General features: G+C 44.4%; 1 protein-coding gene across 1 annotated transcript in view; it reads right to left on the minus strand.

The window, feature by feature from the left end:
• Nucleotides 1-14,695, minus strand: part of LOC131398033 (transmembrane protein 132B) — a 202,518-nt gene that overhangs the window by 23,647 nt on the left and 164,176 nt on the right. The window lies entirely within an intron of this gene.

The raw sequence follows: 14,695 nt of genomic DNA on the forward strand, positions 1-14,695 counted from the left end.
TCAGGGGAAAGAGAGAGCTGCAGGGTTAATGTTTTCCAAACTTATTTTGAAAGTACTTATGAAAATTTCTTTGAGAAAAGAAACTTTTTGATAAAAGAACACTGTGAATTGTGAACTCAAGGTACGAAAATCAGCAGCCAAGAGTTTTTATCTCTGAGGCTCCAGGCAAAGGGAAAAAGTAAATGCAAATGATGGCCCCACTACCAATTCTGTCTCCAAAATCAGTAGAAAAGAGGGACATTGAAAGGCTCACGCTGAAAAGACCTGGCAGAGACAAGATGTGCTCACTGCGCTAAGGGAGGGCTAGATATCCAGACCCCACTCTCAGTGAGGGTTTCCTGAGAGAGACCAGCAAACCAGAGCCCATCCAGGTGGAGCAGCCACAGAGAGGGCTTCATGCACGAGCCACGCCATGCACCGGAATGCGCCCCCTCGATTGGCTCTGAGTCCTTGCCAGTGCGGCATGGGCAAATTGGAATCCTGGATATGAAAATCCTGGTCTAGATAGCCTAAGAAGTAGCCCCCATGATGAAATTACAGCGATTCTTACATTAAATGACTTTGCTTTGTGAAAAGGTCTACTTACATTAGCAATAAATTAAAATAATCACCTCTAATATATTTTCTAACACCTCTCACCTAGCACAGCTAACTTATCTAATATATTTAAAACAGAATTCAGTTTACCCATATAATTAACCCATATTCTTTTCAGCAAATTTGGCCTGGGATGGAGCTTCAGGAGGTCCTGGTGGGAGTTGACCCAACAGCCAAATCCCTAGTGGACCAAGGAGGTGACATAATAGAGGAAGGTGGGTCTGCTGTAAATGACAGAGAAGTCGGGGACTGTGGCAAACTCGAAAGGGCCACCCCAAACCCCACTCAGAGGGGACAGTTGCTACTCACCTGAGCCCACTGCTGCCACATGGGGATGCTGGGACTGTGTTCAGAGATCTCCTGACTTTGCAAGAGAAACAGGAGATCCAGGATTTTGGCGGAATCAATAAATTTTTGAATGGCATCTAAGTATATGTATATTTTAAAGTACTTTTCTGGCCAAACAGAGCATGTCTTGGGAGCTGTATTTGCCTCAAGGCCTGTCATTTTATGACCTCTGGCCTAAGATGCCAGGGCAACGGCACAGAAGTGTTTTGGTTTTGGTTTTTTTCCCTCCAACATATCAGGTCTGTATGGCGACATGGACCTCATGGACCATATTCATTAGCATCATGCTCTTCAATCCTTACTAAAACTTTTCCTAGTTTCCCACAGACTCCACCAGAAATGGGAAATCGGTTCGTCTCACTGCCAATGCAAATCAGTTCACAGCAGCTGCTCACGGGAGCTCTGCTGGAGAAGGAATCTAGGCTTAGGCAGGAAGGCGTGCTGGGGTTGATTAGTGATGTCTACATGGGCACAGGCTAGGGAGCAGTGTCCTATCACATGTTTTATTTATTGTGTATTATTTACATCATATTGATGAAGCCAAAATTCTTTGGCCCAATGTGCTTGACCCAAGTCCCTCTGTCCCAATCAGAGCCAGGATGCGAGCACTGGAATCAGAGCTGGAAAATCCTGCAAGACTCTCAGTATTGTTTTGTCACTCAAGGAGGCTGTCAAGAAAGAAACACAGAAATCCACTGCCCCCACGGGTGGCCTTCAGACGCACAGATGGTCTCGGCACGCGGCCATCTACTGCTCTTCGTACAACTGTGCGCATACGGAAAGACGTCAGAGTGTAACCCAAATATTTATTTATTTATTTTTGTTTGTTTATTGCAGAAACATTGGTTTATAACATTGTATAAATTTCAGGTGTACATCATTATACTGCTATTTCTGCATAGATTACATCATGTTCACCACCCAAATACTAATTACAACCCATCACCACACACATGTGCCGAATTATCCCTTTCACCCTCCTCCCTCCCCCCTACCCCTCTGGTAACCACCAATCCAGTCTCTGTCTCTATGTGTTTGTTTATTGTTGTTATTATCTACTACTTAATGAAGGAAATCATACGGTATTTGACCTTCTCCCTCTGACTTATTTCACTTTGCATAATGCCCTCAATGTCCATCCAGGTTGTCACAAATGGCTGGATTTCATCGTTTCTTATGGCTGAGTAGTATTCCATTGTGTATATACACCACAGCTTCTTTATCCATTCATCCCTTGATGGGCACTTAGGTTGCTTCCAAGTCTTGGCTGTTGTGAATAACGCTGCAATGAACACAGGGGTGCATGTATCTTTATGCATTGGTGTTTTCAAGTTCTTTGGATAAATACCCAGCAGTGGAATATTTATTAAACTTAGACACAAAAGATGTCAGGAACCCGCTGATATTCATCTCTTTGAGCAGACACGTGGGGAGGGCTGCGCCCGAAACCCTCCATGACAGAAAGTATGCAGGTGTCCAGAGCATTAAAAGACGACTTTATTAGGGCAACTGCTTGGGGCTGAGCCCTTTAATTTTTTAAAAGAGCTTGTTAAACTTGGCTTTAGAAGTGGTCAAAAAACATATGAAGCATTTTGGAGAAGAGCTCTTCGAGAAGGTTAACCCAACGCCACAGGGAGGAAGAAAAGTCAGAAGTGCTTTGAAATCTGAGATTTTCTTTTAGCATTTCAAGTTAAAGTTTAAACATTTCACTGGCAAATTAATCCAAGAGCAATGTAAAAGATGTAATCAGCAGAGAATGAACACATGGAGTATATGAATATAAATGATCTTTTACTGCTGGAAGCCCATCCCTCTTGAATATGATTTGGAAGAGAGAAAAGCCTGTTTGTTTAAGAAGCAACTATGTAATCCACTCCATCCACTCCCTGAGAAATCTCGTTCCACTGCTTTCAGCTGAGACAGAATTTATATTTCCACCAGCTGTGAAAGACAGGTGACTCTCTAAAAGTCTGTATCTGCCCAGCAATATACATTAACGAAGCACTCGTAAATTGCTCGTGCTCAATTCCCTGCATACTGGGGGGACGTGTGAGGTCCTGAGAAGACTTCTCTTGTCTCTGTCCATCGCGTCTCTGTTGTACAAGTGACTCTCAGCTGGAAAAGGAGTCCCAGCTCCTCTCTGTGGGATTTCTTTCTCTGTTCACCAGTTCCTAACGTGAGTGTATTTCTCTAGACATTTGAAATGTTTAAGAGAAAGAGAGGACACATTTTTATCTTTGGAAGATAATAATCTTAATCTCAGGATATGCTCAAAATAAATCGATTTACAGATGACCCCAGAGTAGGGGGAAAGCCTGCCCCTAAAAGAGCAGTCTGACCCCTCCAGTAGGGCTCCGCTCACTGGGAAGTCAGGGGGCTCTCTGTACAGCTGCGGCCGAGAGTCCGGACTCAGAGTCGAGCTGCCTGGGTCAGACCCCAGCCTGACGCTCACCAGCGGGGGACATGCATTGGGCACCCTGTGCGTCAGTTTACTCAGCTGTAAAACGTGGATTCTAACAGTCAGGCCTCGAGGGGTTACTCTGAGTATTCCACGAATCGATACACATGAAGAGCTCCATAAATGCTAGTTATTATCACATACAGAGTCTGTCTCTGAGGCTCATTTTGAAAAGCAAGTTTCCCAAGATCCCCCAGGGAGTGACAGCTGAGGCAGGATTGGAACCCACGTCTGCCGGACTCCAGAGCCTGCCCCTCCTCCATGAGCAGTGGCATCACCTTCTGGCACCAACAAGCTCCCCTACGAGACTGCCTTCGATGTCCATTCACAGAGCTTGTAGAGCACCTGCTCAGAGCCAGGTGTAGTGCTGAATGATGGGGATGCACTGTGAGCAAGATGGACGAGGTCCCTCCCTGTCAGAGAGCTGCCAGTTTAAAGGCAAAGATGGATCAGCAAACCAATAAACCAACACATTATAACACACCCCCCACGACACCAAACCAGTGCCCTGAATAGCACGTGCTCAATAAATGCACGTGGGAGAGAACTGAGTAGGAAGAGGCGATCTAAGCAAAGATTGATCCAGGCTGAGTTCCTGCTGCACTTTTCTTTTGGCCGTGAGGATGTCATCCATTCACTCTTCCAGCTGACCTTTGCAGAGAAGGTTGAGCTCAACAGACTCTGGGAGGGCTGGAGCTGGGAGATAACCGTTAGACTTGGCTGCTGCCCTCAGGGAGCCCATTTGTTTCTCCAAATACCCATCACAAAGACACTTATTCTTCAGACTGTTGCTCTTAAATACTAAGAAGGTTCAAAATGAGCTGCAATTAAAACACGCAAACTAGCACCTCACTTTAGTACAAATGAGAAGCCATAAACCTGAGATGCAAGATCGCCTGCTGCCTCACACCCCTAAGAAGAATCTGGAGAACAGGAGCTTTCCCTACAGTGTGCTCCAAAGCAAATCAACCCTCAGACTACAATTAAATGCTCAAAGAGACGCCTGATCCTCTGAGGAGCTGTGCTCACTCCCAAGTGGTCACGCCGCACTAGAGGCACCACAGAGATTCAAGCCATTTTTTTCTCCTCTCCCACCAACATGAGGCTCAAGGAAGTGATAGCACGTTAAGCTTTGTTACTTTAGGATATGATTTTTAAAGGTTTTTGAAGTTCATGCATTCGGCAAATATTTGCTGAGGATCCACTGTGTGCCAGTTGCTGGTGAGAAGGAATCAGCACTGAACAAAATAGATAAATCCCCAGTCCTCCTGAGCGGCCAGTCTAGAAGGTTTTACAACAGGCACATCTGTTAAGTACCGGTCATCTAGGCCCTGTCCTGGTTCAGCACCGACCTGTAGTTTTTCCCTCTTGGGACCTCCTCAGCTGCCCTTCTGGCAAAAACTGACAAGCTGAACCAAAAATTCATACGGAAAGTCAAGGGACCCAGAACTGTCAAAACAATCATGAAAAAGAATAACAAATTTGGAAGATTCACACATCCCAATTGCAAAACTTACTACAAAGCTATGGTAATCAAGAGAATGTAGTACTGTCATAGAAGAGACGTGGAGATCATTGGAGTAGAATTGAGAACGCAGAAATAAACCCTCACCTCTATGGTCAATTGATTTTCGAAAAGGATGCCAACACAATTTAATGGGGAAAGAAGAGTCTTTTCAACAAATGGTGCAGGGACAACTGGACATCCACATGCAAAACAGATGAATTTAGACCCTTACCTCACACCATACACAAAAATTAACTCATAATGGATCATAGACCTAAATGTAAGAGCTAAAACTATAAAACTTTTAGGAGAAAATCTTTGTGAACTTGGGCTAGGCAATTATTTCTTAGATACAATAGCAAAAGTATAATATATAAAAGACAAAATTGATAAATTGGACCTCATGAAAATGGAAAACTGCTCTTCAAAAGACCCTATAGGGCGTGAAAACACAAACCACAGACTGGAAGAAAATATTTTCAAATCACATATCTGACAAAGAATTTTAACCAGAAAAAGAACTTGCAAAACTTAGTAGTAAAAAACAAACAACCCAGTTAAAAATGGGCAAAAGATCTGAACAGTCACTTCACCAAAGATCTCTGGATGGCAAATAGCACATGAAAAGATGCTCAACATCATTAATCTTTATGGAAATGCAAATTAAAACCAAAATGGCATACCTGTCCATACCTAATACTATGGCTAAAATTAAAAAGATTGACCATACCAAGTGTTGATAAGGAAATGGAGGTACTGGAACTCTCAAACCCTGATGGTGGGCATACAAAATGGTACAACCACTTTAGAAACCAGTTTGGCCATTTCTTAAAAGGTTAAACATACACTTATCATATGATTCAACTTTTCTACTCCTAGAGAAATGAAAGATTATGTCCAGACAAAAACTTGTATGAACATTCACAGCAGCATTAGTTGTAAGTGCCAAAAATTAGAAACAATCCAGATGTCCATCAACAGATGAATAAACTGCAGTATATCCACACAATGGAATACTGCTCAGCAATAAAAATGAATGAACTACTGATATACAGAACAACATGGGTGAATCTCAAATTAATTATGTCAGGTGGAAGAAAGACAAAAGAAGAGAACATTTTATATGATTCCATTTATATAAAACTCTAGAAAATGAAAATTAATCTTCAGTGACAAAGAAGATGAGTGTTGGCCAGGGGATGTGTGGAGAGGGACAGAGATTGCAAAGGGGCATGAAGGAAATCTGGGGGTTAAGGATAGGTTCACCATCTTGATTTGAGTGATGTACAGTTTGGTACATCAAACTGTACACTTTAAATATGTGCAGTTTGTTACATGTCAGTTACACCTCTATGAAACTGTTAAAAAGAAAAATGGTAGAGTGTGCAGCAGCCTTGACGTATTGCCTTTGTACCTAAATCCATTCACACCTGTGTCTAGAGCTTACAACTAAGTGATGCAGTTAACTTCTAAAGTTTGTTTAAGTGATTTGAGTTACTTCAGGAAACCCAATGAATTTGATTGAGAAGCTCCTACCTTCTGCCCACCATCAATGCTGCATGGCAGGAGTTTAAGTTGGGAACCAAGCTCTGAAACATCAATGAGGGTCCCCTTCCCTCCTACTGAACACAAAATAAACATGTCTCCAGGAGACACAAGGCACAGGGGCCATAGTTCACCCTGCCTGATATCCGAGATGCATTCACAGACCCAAGTCTCTAGTCAACCCCACCCTTGGACCTGAGCAGGGCCTGATGGAGAAGCACAGATGAGAGGCTGCCGGGAGAGGAGGGAGGAAGCTCGCGGCTGTGTTTACTGGGTGAGGGAACTGGGAGGCTCGCAGGTTTACTCTGGTTCATTCCAAGATTTCTCTGCACTGTGCAGAAACAATTCCGGAATGCTAGTTCTTAATACGAGATGCCAAAGACAGACAGGAACAAAAGGTCTAATTAATATTGAAATCATAGTGATGCTGCAGGAACAAAAGGTTGGGAATGCAGCAATATCTCTCCTCTGGCCAACAGGAAATATATGACACATCTCCAATTAGAACAGAACAATAAAAGTCCAAATTACCAGCATAAAGAGGACAAAATTAGGCAGTAACATCCCAACTGCCTGACAACTTATTCTTAGCCACCTGGCTCCTGGTGCTGGGTGAAGGGAAGGAAATTCACGCCCAGATATAGAATAACAGTGTTCTATTGTAGGAAATTTTGCCAAGTATTGCTAAAAGTGAAAGAAATAGCCTTAAACCTCTTTGGCATTTCTCCACATCTCCTTCTAAATAAAATTAGGATCAATCTGCGAGTTTCTTTGGAAGCCCTTTGGAGCCCATAGCAGACAAAAACACTTTCAAGATAAGTCAACGCAGAGCGACTGTTCTGAACCCACTTCCTCCACTTCATCGACCCCTGTGGGGTCCTCTCCACGCCCTCAATCCCACCCGCACCTGTGATGGGGGCTCCATCTTCCACGTGGTTCACCTGCCTCCACAGCGCTCCACACGTGGAGGAGGTCAGACTGACAGCCCCCAGCAAAATGCGTTTGCAGATCTCTTTCAATTGAATGACTTGCCAACATTGAAAAGTCAAAAATCTTACATAAGAATCTAGATTTCCAGAAACATCTGTCTTTAAATCTGTCTTGAATTGAGAGGAGAAATAGGAAGGGACTGTTTGCCCACTTTTCGGTATTATGAATTTGGACACGCAGTGGACTAATGTTTATTCAAAACCCACTGAGTACAGACATTTAAACCTCTCTGTGCCTCAGTTTCCTGAGCTGTGAAATGAGGTGATGCTTGTACCTGCCTCGTGGGGGTGCTGTGGGGGTTGAACACTGTGATGTACTTAAAACAAGGAGAATAGAGTCCGGCACAGCGTCACTGTTGGCTTGGGTTGTGTTTGTTACTGATCATTCTAATAGTCCCTGGGGACAGCACAGACCCTGCCCACAAGGGGCAATGTGTCAGCCTGCACAAGGACGTACAGTGTGCTGAGTCCCTAACACATGCGCCGGCACAGGGGCTGGAAACACAGAGGTGAGGACCCTGGGGGGCCGTGGAGAAGGGCAGCAAGGAGGTGGCTGCACAGAGGAGGGGCGTCTGAGCCAAGCCCACAGGATGACTGGGGTTTCTCCAGGTGCAGAGAGGGGGAGAGGACGCGAGGCAGAGGAAGCAGCACGAGCACAGGAGAAAGACGTGCAAAACCTCCCACAGGAGGGCAGAACTCAGAGAAGGAGAGAAACCAAGTCCAGGTGAGCCTCTGGATCCAACTTTGCCTGATGTCATCATGGCTTTTTCGGTTGCATGAGTCAATATATTTCCCCTTTTCTGGCTTAAGACAGTTGAATTTGGGTTTCTATTACTTGCAACCAAAATTTTAAAAACTCACCAATGCAGGATTCCACCGCAGGCCTGCCAGATCCCACCGCATACCACACCTGTCAATCCCGCCACCTGAACAGTGATGTCTCTTGCTCAGTGACGTCAGCTCAAATGTGCCTCTCTAAGAACCATGTTCAGGACACACCCTCCCTCCACCTCATCCTCTATAAATCCAACACCTCAAGGAAAATCGGGTCACATAGCCTTCTGTAGGTGCTGCGTAATAACCCAGGAAACACAGCTGCTCTGTCAAAGCTGCTGATGCCTCCAGAGGTGACGTCGGGTTCTGTGTAGGGACCAGCTCCCCACACATTGCTCAGCAAGTAGCAGAAAACTTTCTATTTTTCCTGACAGCCCATCCACTGCCTTCCTTTACCCCTCACAGACCGAGTTTGGAAACAAGATCCTTCCCTGGGGCAGAGAAGGCTTTAAAATGTTAATGCCCTTTTATGAGGCCTTTAGCATCTCATTATTGCAAGTCCAGCTGATACCAGAAGGCTGGAAACTTAATTATTGCAGCCAAAAGTTGGGGGCACCGTCTTCAAGATCAGCATGAGTTGATATTTATTTCTCTCCAGGCCTGAATGAGTTCTTCCCTGCTGACGATGTACGGCTGGCTTCTGTGGTTCTGGAGACAATTCATTGACAAACAACACAATTACCAACACATACAAACATGAGGCCATCACTTAGAAAGATAGACTTTCAAAGATTAAATCGTAATTACAACATGGAAATTGCATATTTTTTCCTTCCTCTGAAGATCTTTAAAGAAACTCAGCAAAGAAAAGAAAATATGGTGGGGGAGGCAACATAAAGACTCCCAAAGACGTCCACATCCTAATCCCCAGAACCTCTGAGTTTGTTACTTTATGTGGTGTCGTGTGTTGAATTGTGGCCGCAAAAAGATATGTCCAAGTTCTAGCCCCCTGTACCTGTAAATGGGACCTTATTTGGAAACCAGGTCTTTGCAGATGTATTTAAGTTAAGGATCTTAAGATGAGATCATTCTGAATTAGGGTGGCCCCTAAATCCAATGACAAGTGCCATTATAAGAGAAAGCCATACGACACACAAGGGCAAGACCATGCGGAGATGAGAGAGATGCTGCCATAAGCCAAGGAACACCTGGAGCCACCAGGAGCTGGAAGAGGCAGGAAGGATCCTCCCCTAGAGCTTCTGGAGGAAGTGGAGCCCTGCCAATGCCTTGATTTCAGACTTCTGGCCTCCAGATCTGTGAGAGAATAAATTTACGTTGTTTTAAGCCACTGAGTTTGTGGTAACTTATTATGGCAGCTCTAAAAAATGAATATATCTGGCAAAAGGGCTTTGCAGATGTACTTGAGATTAGGATCTTGAGATGAGAGGAGTCGCCTGGGTTATCCAGGTGGGCCTAAGGTAATCACAGAGGCCCTTATTAGAGAGAGGCAGGAGAGTCAGAGTCAGAGAAACAGATGCGATGATGGAGCCACAGGTCAGAGAGAGAGAGCGATCTGAAGATGCTACGACACTGACTTTGAAGATGGAGGAAGGCGCCGCAACCAGAAATGCAGGTGGCCTCTAGAAGCTGGAAAAGGCAAAGAAACAGATTCTCCCCTAGAGCTTCCAGAAGGAATGCAGCCCCGCCGAGCCATTTTAGGCTCCTGACCTCCAGTACTATAAGATAATAGATATGCATTGTTTTCAGCCACTGAGTTTGTGGTAATTTGTTACAGCAGCAAGAAGAAACTAATACACATGCCTTCTAGGTGATGAGGATGAAAATAAAAGTCTTTTGCAAATTCAGAAGACGTCCATTATCAGCTGACTCCCTGATGGGAAGGCCATAGGAATGATCCTTTGCTAGTAGTGCATAAGAGTGCTCCCCATGCCCTGCATGACCTTAGAGAAAGATCATTCAAGATGCACAGGGGCTGCAATCAGAGGCCTGGAACCAGCTGCCTGGGTGGAACTCTGACCCCTACATTCACTGTGAGTTACTTCACCCTCTATGTGTCATTTCCTCATGTAGACACTATTCTGGAAGAGTAGTATTACCTACCTTCAAGGCTTGTTGTGAAGATGAAATGGGTCAATATTCCTAATGTCCTTATTAATAGTACCTGTCAATAAGTTTTCAACAAATGTTACTATTAATCCTCATTAATCCTCATGAATTATAAGCTCCTAAGGACAAGATTCCCATGCAGTCTACCTTTGTAGCTCCCAAAGCTCTTTATACATGCCCTCTGCAAGTAGATGATTAATAAGTGTTTGTGGAATAAAAACCTCCCCCTGATAATGGAAGAAGGCTTGGATCATAGGATCAGGTCCACGTCTCCACCCAATGCCAAGTCCCTTTGGCTACAGACGACCTCCCACCTCTCTTTGAAAATTGCCAATAACAGGCAATTCACTGGACATGTTCTGATAAAGACTAGGCAACCACTCTTGCCTAGGAACCTGTTCCATCTCTAGGAAGCTCTAGCATTCGTTCATTCATTCATTCATTCATTTGTTAATATATTCGACAAATATTTATTGAGTCCCACTGTGTTCCAGACACTGCTTGGGACTGGGGACAGAATAGTCAATAAAACAAAGTCATAGACACTGCAGACCTTACAATCAAGTAGCAGTTAAAATATACAGATATGAAGATGGATATTGACATGTAAATATATAGATGTAGATATATAGATATAATATTTATTGATATATTACAGATCAAGCATCACGTGACTTCATTTATATACATAATCTTATTTAATCATCCCCAAAACTCCATGTTGGGATTTTATCACACAGATTTGACAAATATTAATTCAATTAAAGAGCTTAGAATAACTTTAGGTTGCCATCTGATAATGCTTCCATCAGAAGACACAAAAGAGAAGAATAAAAGAAAGAGGAAAATGTATCTCACCTTTGCCTCCCCCCAAATCTGACTGATCTAGACTCCCCCCAACATTGTCTTTAAAACTAAACCTTGCCCTGTGATGCCCCAGGAAATCTGGCCACAGCTCAAATGGAAGGAGAAATTTTTTTAAACATCAACTGTCTTTTGAACTTTTTGAACCCAGCTATTCTCAAAGGCTTTTCAAGGATTATTTTGATTATTGATAGTTCTCCCTTAGCCACTGACTTTGGGACAAGTCTCTATGGAAGGTACCTCTCCACTGTAGCACTATCATCCTCGTTTTACAGATGACACTGGGCTCAGAGATGTTAAGCAATCTGTCTGAGGTTAAACAGCGAGGAGGTTGGAGTCAGGATTTGAGCCGACATCATCTGTCAGAAAGCTTAACCATGGAGCTCACTACCTCTGCATTCTCATTCTTTGTATTGAGCTAGAGTAGTTCCCTTTTAACTTCCACTCGTGGAATCTAAAAAGCACAAATCTCCTCAATCTTCTGCACGATGGCCCTTGAAGGGCTTAAAAAGACCTGCCATGTCTCCCTCTTCCCTCACCCCTCAGCCGTTTCTTCTCATCCCAGGCTCAACACTCACACTTCCTTCAGTCATTTCTCCTGATCTGATTTCAAGGGCCCTCAGCCCCCCAGACTCTCTTGAGCAGAACACAATCCAATTTGCAGCATTCCTCTTTTGGTTAGAAAGACACAGAATCCTCCGTCAGAGTGACAGAGTGAGGTCTATCATTTGTTCCTTATTTTTTATAGAGATCAGGATACAAGAAATGTCTCACTTTCCTCTGAAATCTACTATCAGAAAACCTGCAGCACAAGTGTGACAACAAGTGACAAATGCCCCTCAGCCTCCACGTGGGAGACGAGAGGGAGTGGTGGGGACTGGGGTGATCTGGAGGGCACAGGCCTTATGCACAGGGGGAGTCCTCTAGTCAGCTCCAGGCGACTGTCACAGCAAGAAATGTGGACCCAGGGCTACTTGACCTAGTGATTTCCCTAAGAAGCTGGAAATCCAGATTTCCATGTGAATTTGCCACTTTTTACAGGATGGCAACAAATCAAATAATAAACACTCACACCTCTGAGCCAGATCCAGTCTGCAGCCTGCCTGCATGTGACCTCTGTTCTGGGATCACGCAGCCATTAATGCCAATGAAAATCACGTTAGCCGGCAGCAGCCTCTTCAGTTGACTCACAAGATCTCACTATTAATAAAAGTGCCGATACTTCTTGCACACATGCACACTACTATTAAGATGAATCCTCCACTTGTGTTTTCTAAGCATAGAAGTAGTAGTTGTCAACTTAAAACTTGACATATCTCCTGAAATCGGGGGCCAACTTGCTTTAACTATACTCAGTTGTCTGTTTGCAAAAGTAGTTAGAAAATGCATTACTAAAATCCACCCTACAGATAACATCTCTGGCTGGGTCACCATGGTAACAAGTGCTTCAGTTTTCCAGGAACTAAGAGTCAACTCCTTGTCCAGTTCAGGCTGGGTAAGACCACCAACGCATCAACTGGGCCTGATGACTGATAGGTGACCTTTGACATCAAGGAGCTGAAAACCCCACCCTCAGATCATGGTAACGCCACCGCTTTGTGAACATACGTCGTATGAGAGCCAAGAAGCTTGACTACGCTTGTGCACACCATCAATTACCTCACTTCTCCTCACCTCCCATCATCTATTCCCATACCTCAGACTATTACGCCCCTTTATCCCATAAATGTCTTTAATCCCCATTTTTCAGGGATGCAGATTTGAGATTGGTTCTCCCATCTCCTCAGTTGGCTGCCTTGTGAATTAAACCCTTTCTCTGCTGCAGACTCATCATCTCAGTGATTGACATAATCATGCAGCGGGCAAAATGAGCCTGGTTCGGTAACACCACCTCCCAATCTTGCCAGACCAGGCCAAGCTTCCAGCCTTTCAAAATCACTGATGTCCTCAGATTCTGTCCTCCGAAAGTCATTCAACCCCAAGTCAAAGAAGCCAATCTGTTTGTGTGCCACCACAATTTACATCTTCCTAAATTCACACTTTCTCCCTTACCTAAATCATGGTCCCAATGCACAGAATTGCCAGCATGTGAAGATCTTTGGTGAACCCTGCAAGATTCTCCCTGGGGATCACACAGTGTTTTCTGCACCGTGAAGGAGTGACTAAGTGACAACCCCACAGACTGAGGGGGTCTCTCCGTGGAATGCTAATGAATGTGCCACATGTTTGAGAATGACCCTGGGATGATGCTAAGGCCCGTGCACAGCTCTGCAGATGACGCTGTTCGTCTTAGGGTTGTGGCAAACTTCGTTACAAGTATTGATACTAAAGCCGTAACAAATGCATCACAGCCAATTAATTAATCCTCTCAACTGACACAGCCCCAGGATTTGCAACAGAGCCTGGACTCCCCTAGAAAAATCCGAAAGCAGCTCTGAGCTTGGTGATCTGTACATTCTGGTTTGCTCCTCTGAAAATCGGGCCATAATTTGCTAGGAGAAAGTCCCACCTTCATGAAGCCACAAAAGTGACAGTTGAGCCAAAAACTATTGTCTTCCAAAGCAATCTGTCTATCAGTCTGGGCAGAGGAATTTTAGTACATTTCTGTGACGGGGACACAACCAAGGATAAGGCAATGATGGGGTCCATGAACTTGGACTCGCCTCTGCAGGGTAGAGTTCTCCAGGGCAGGACAGAGGGGGCACCACAGCAGGCTCTGGGGGGGAACAAGGCTTAGGGAACCGCAGAGGGGAGCGATTTGTTGGAGCCCGTGACAGCATAATCACACAGATACCATCTCCATATGCCATCACCAGTGTCTCCCTTCTGGAAGGACATGGGGATGGTAAATAACGTGCATTGTCAAGGGCAGCGAAGGGCAATGCATCATCAGTGTTTCTCATTCTGATGAGCTTGTATGACTTGGCTCAGATCTTTCTAAACTCTGAATGTAGTAGGCTTTAGATTTGTTTAATCAAAGAGTCCAAGGCCTGCCAGGAGCCCCAGGGCAAGGCTATGTGTACTTTGAAGCTGGTCCACCTTCTGTCTCGGGGGAGAATTAGCATTCCAAACTCAGGAAACAGGCTATGCCAAATCTGGGTTTCCCAAGGATTAATTTTTTTTTTTTAATTAGGCCTCACAGACATATCAATTCTTCATTACCAAAACCATTTTTGGCTTAAAGCACAGCCTCCTGTAGGTCACAATTAGAAGAAATCAGCCCCTCCCAGATCTTTTCTCCCACATGGTAAACCCTAGGGGCATTTCTGTGACAGGGACACAACCCGTCCGCCCTGAAGTTTCTCAGACTGGGACCAAGTTTCATTTAACCTCCAAACAGGAGCCAGAGGAGTCTGAGGAAGGACGGAACTCAGTGTCGTCGTATTTTTCTAAAATGAAGGAATAGGGTGAAAGGGATAATTCAGCACATGTGTGTGGTGACGGGTTGTAATTAGTATTTGGGTGGTGAACATATTGTAATCTATG

This window comes from Diceros bicornis, chromosome 35, assembly GCF_020826845.1.
Source record: "Diceros bicornis minor isolate mBicDic1 chromosome 35, mDicBic1.mat.cur, whole genome shotgun sequence".
NCBI classification, from domain to species: Eukaryota; Metazoa; Chordata; class Mammalia; order Perissodactyla; family Rhinocerotidae; genus Diceros; species Diceros bicornis.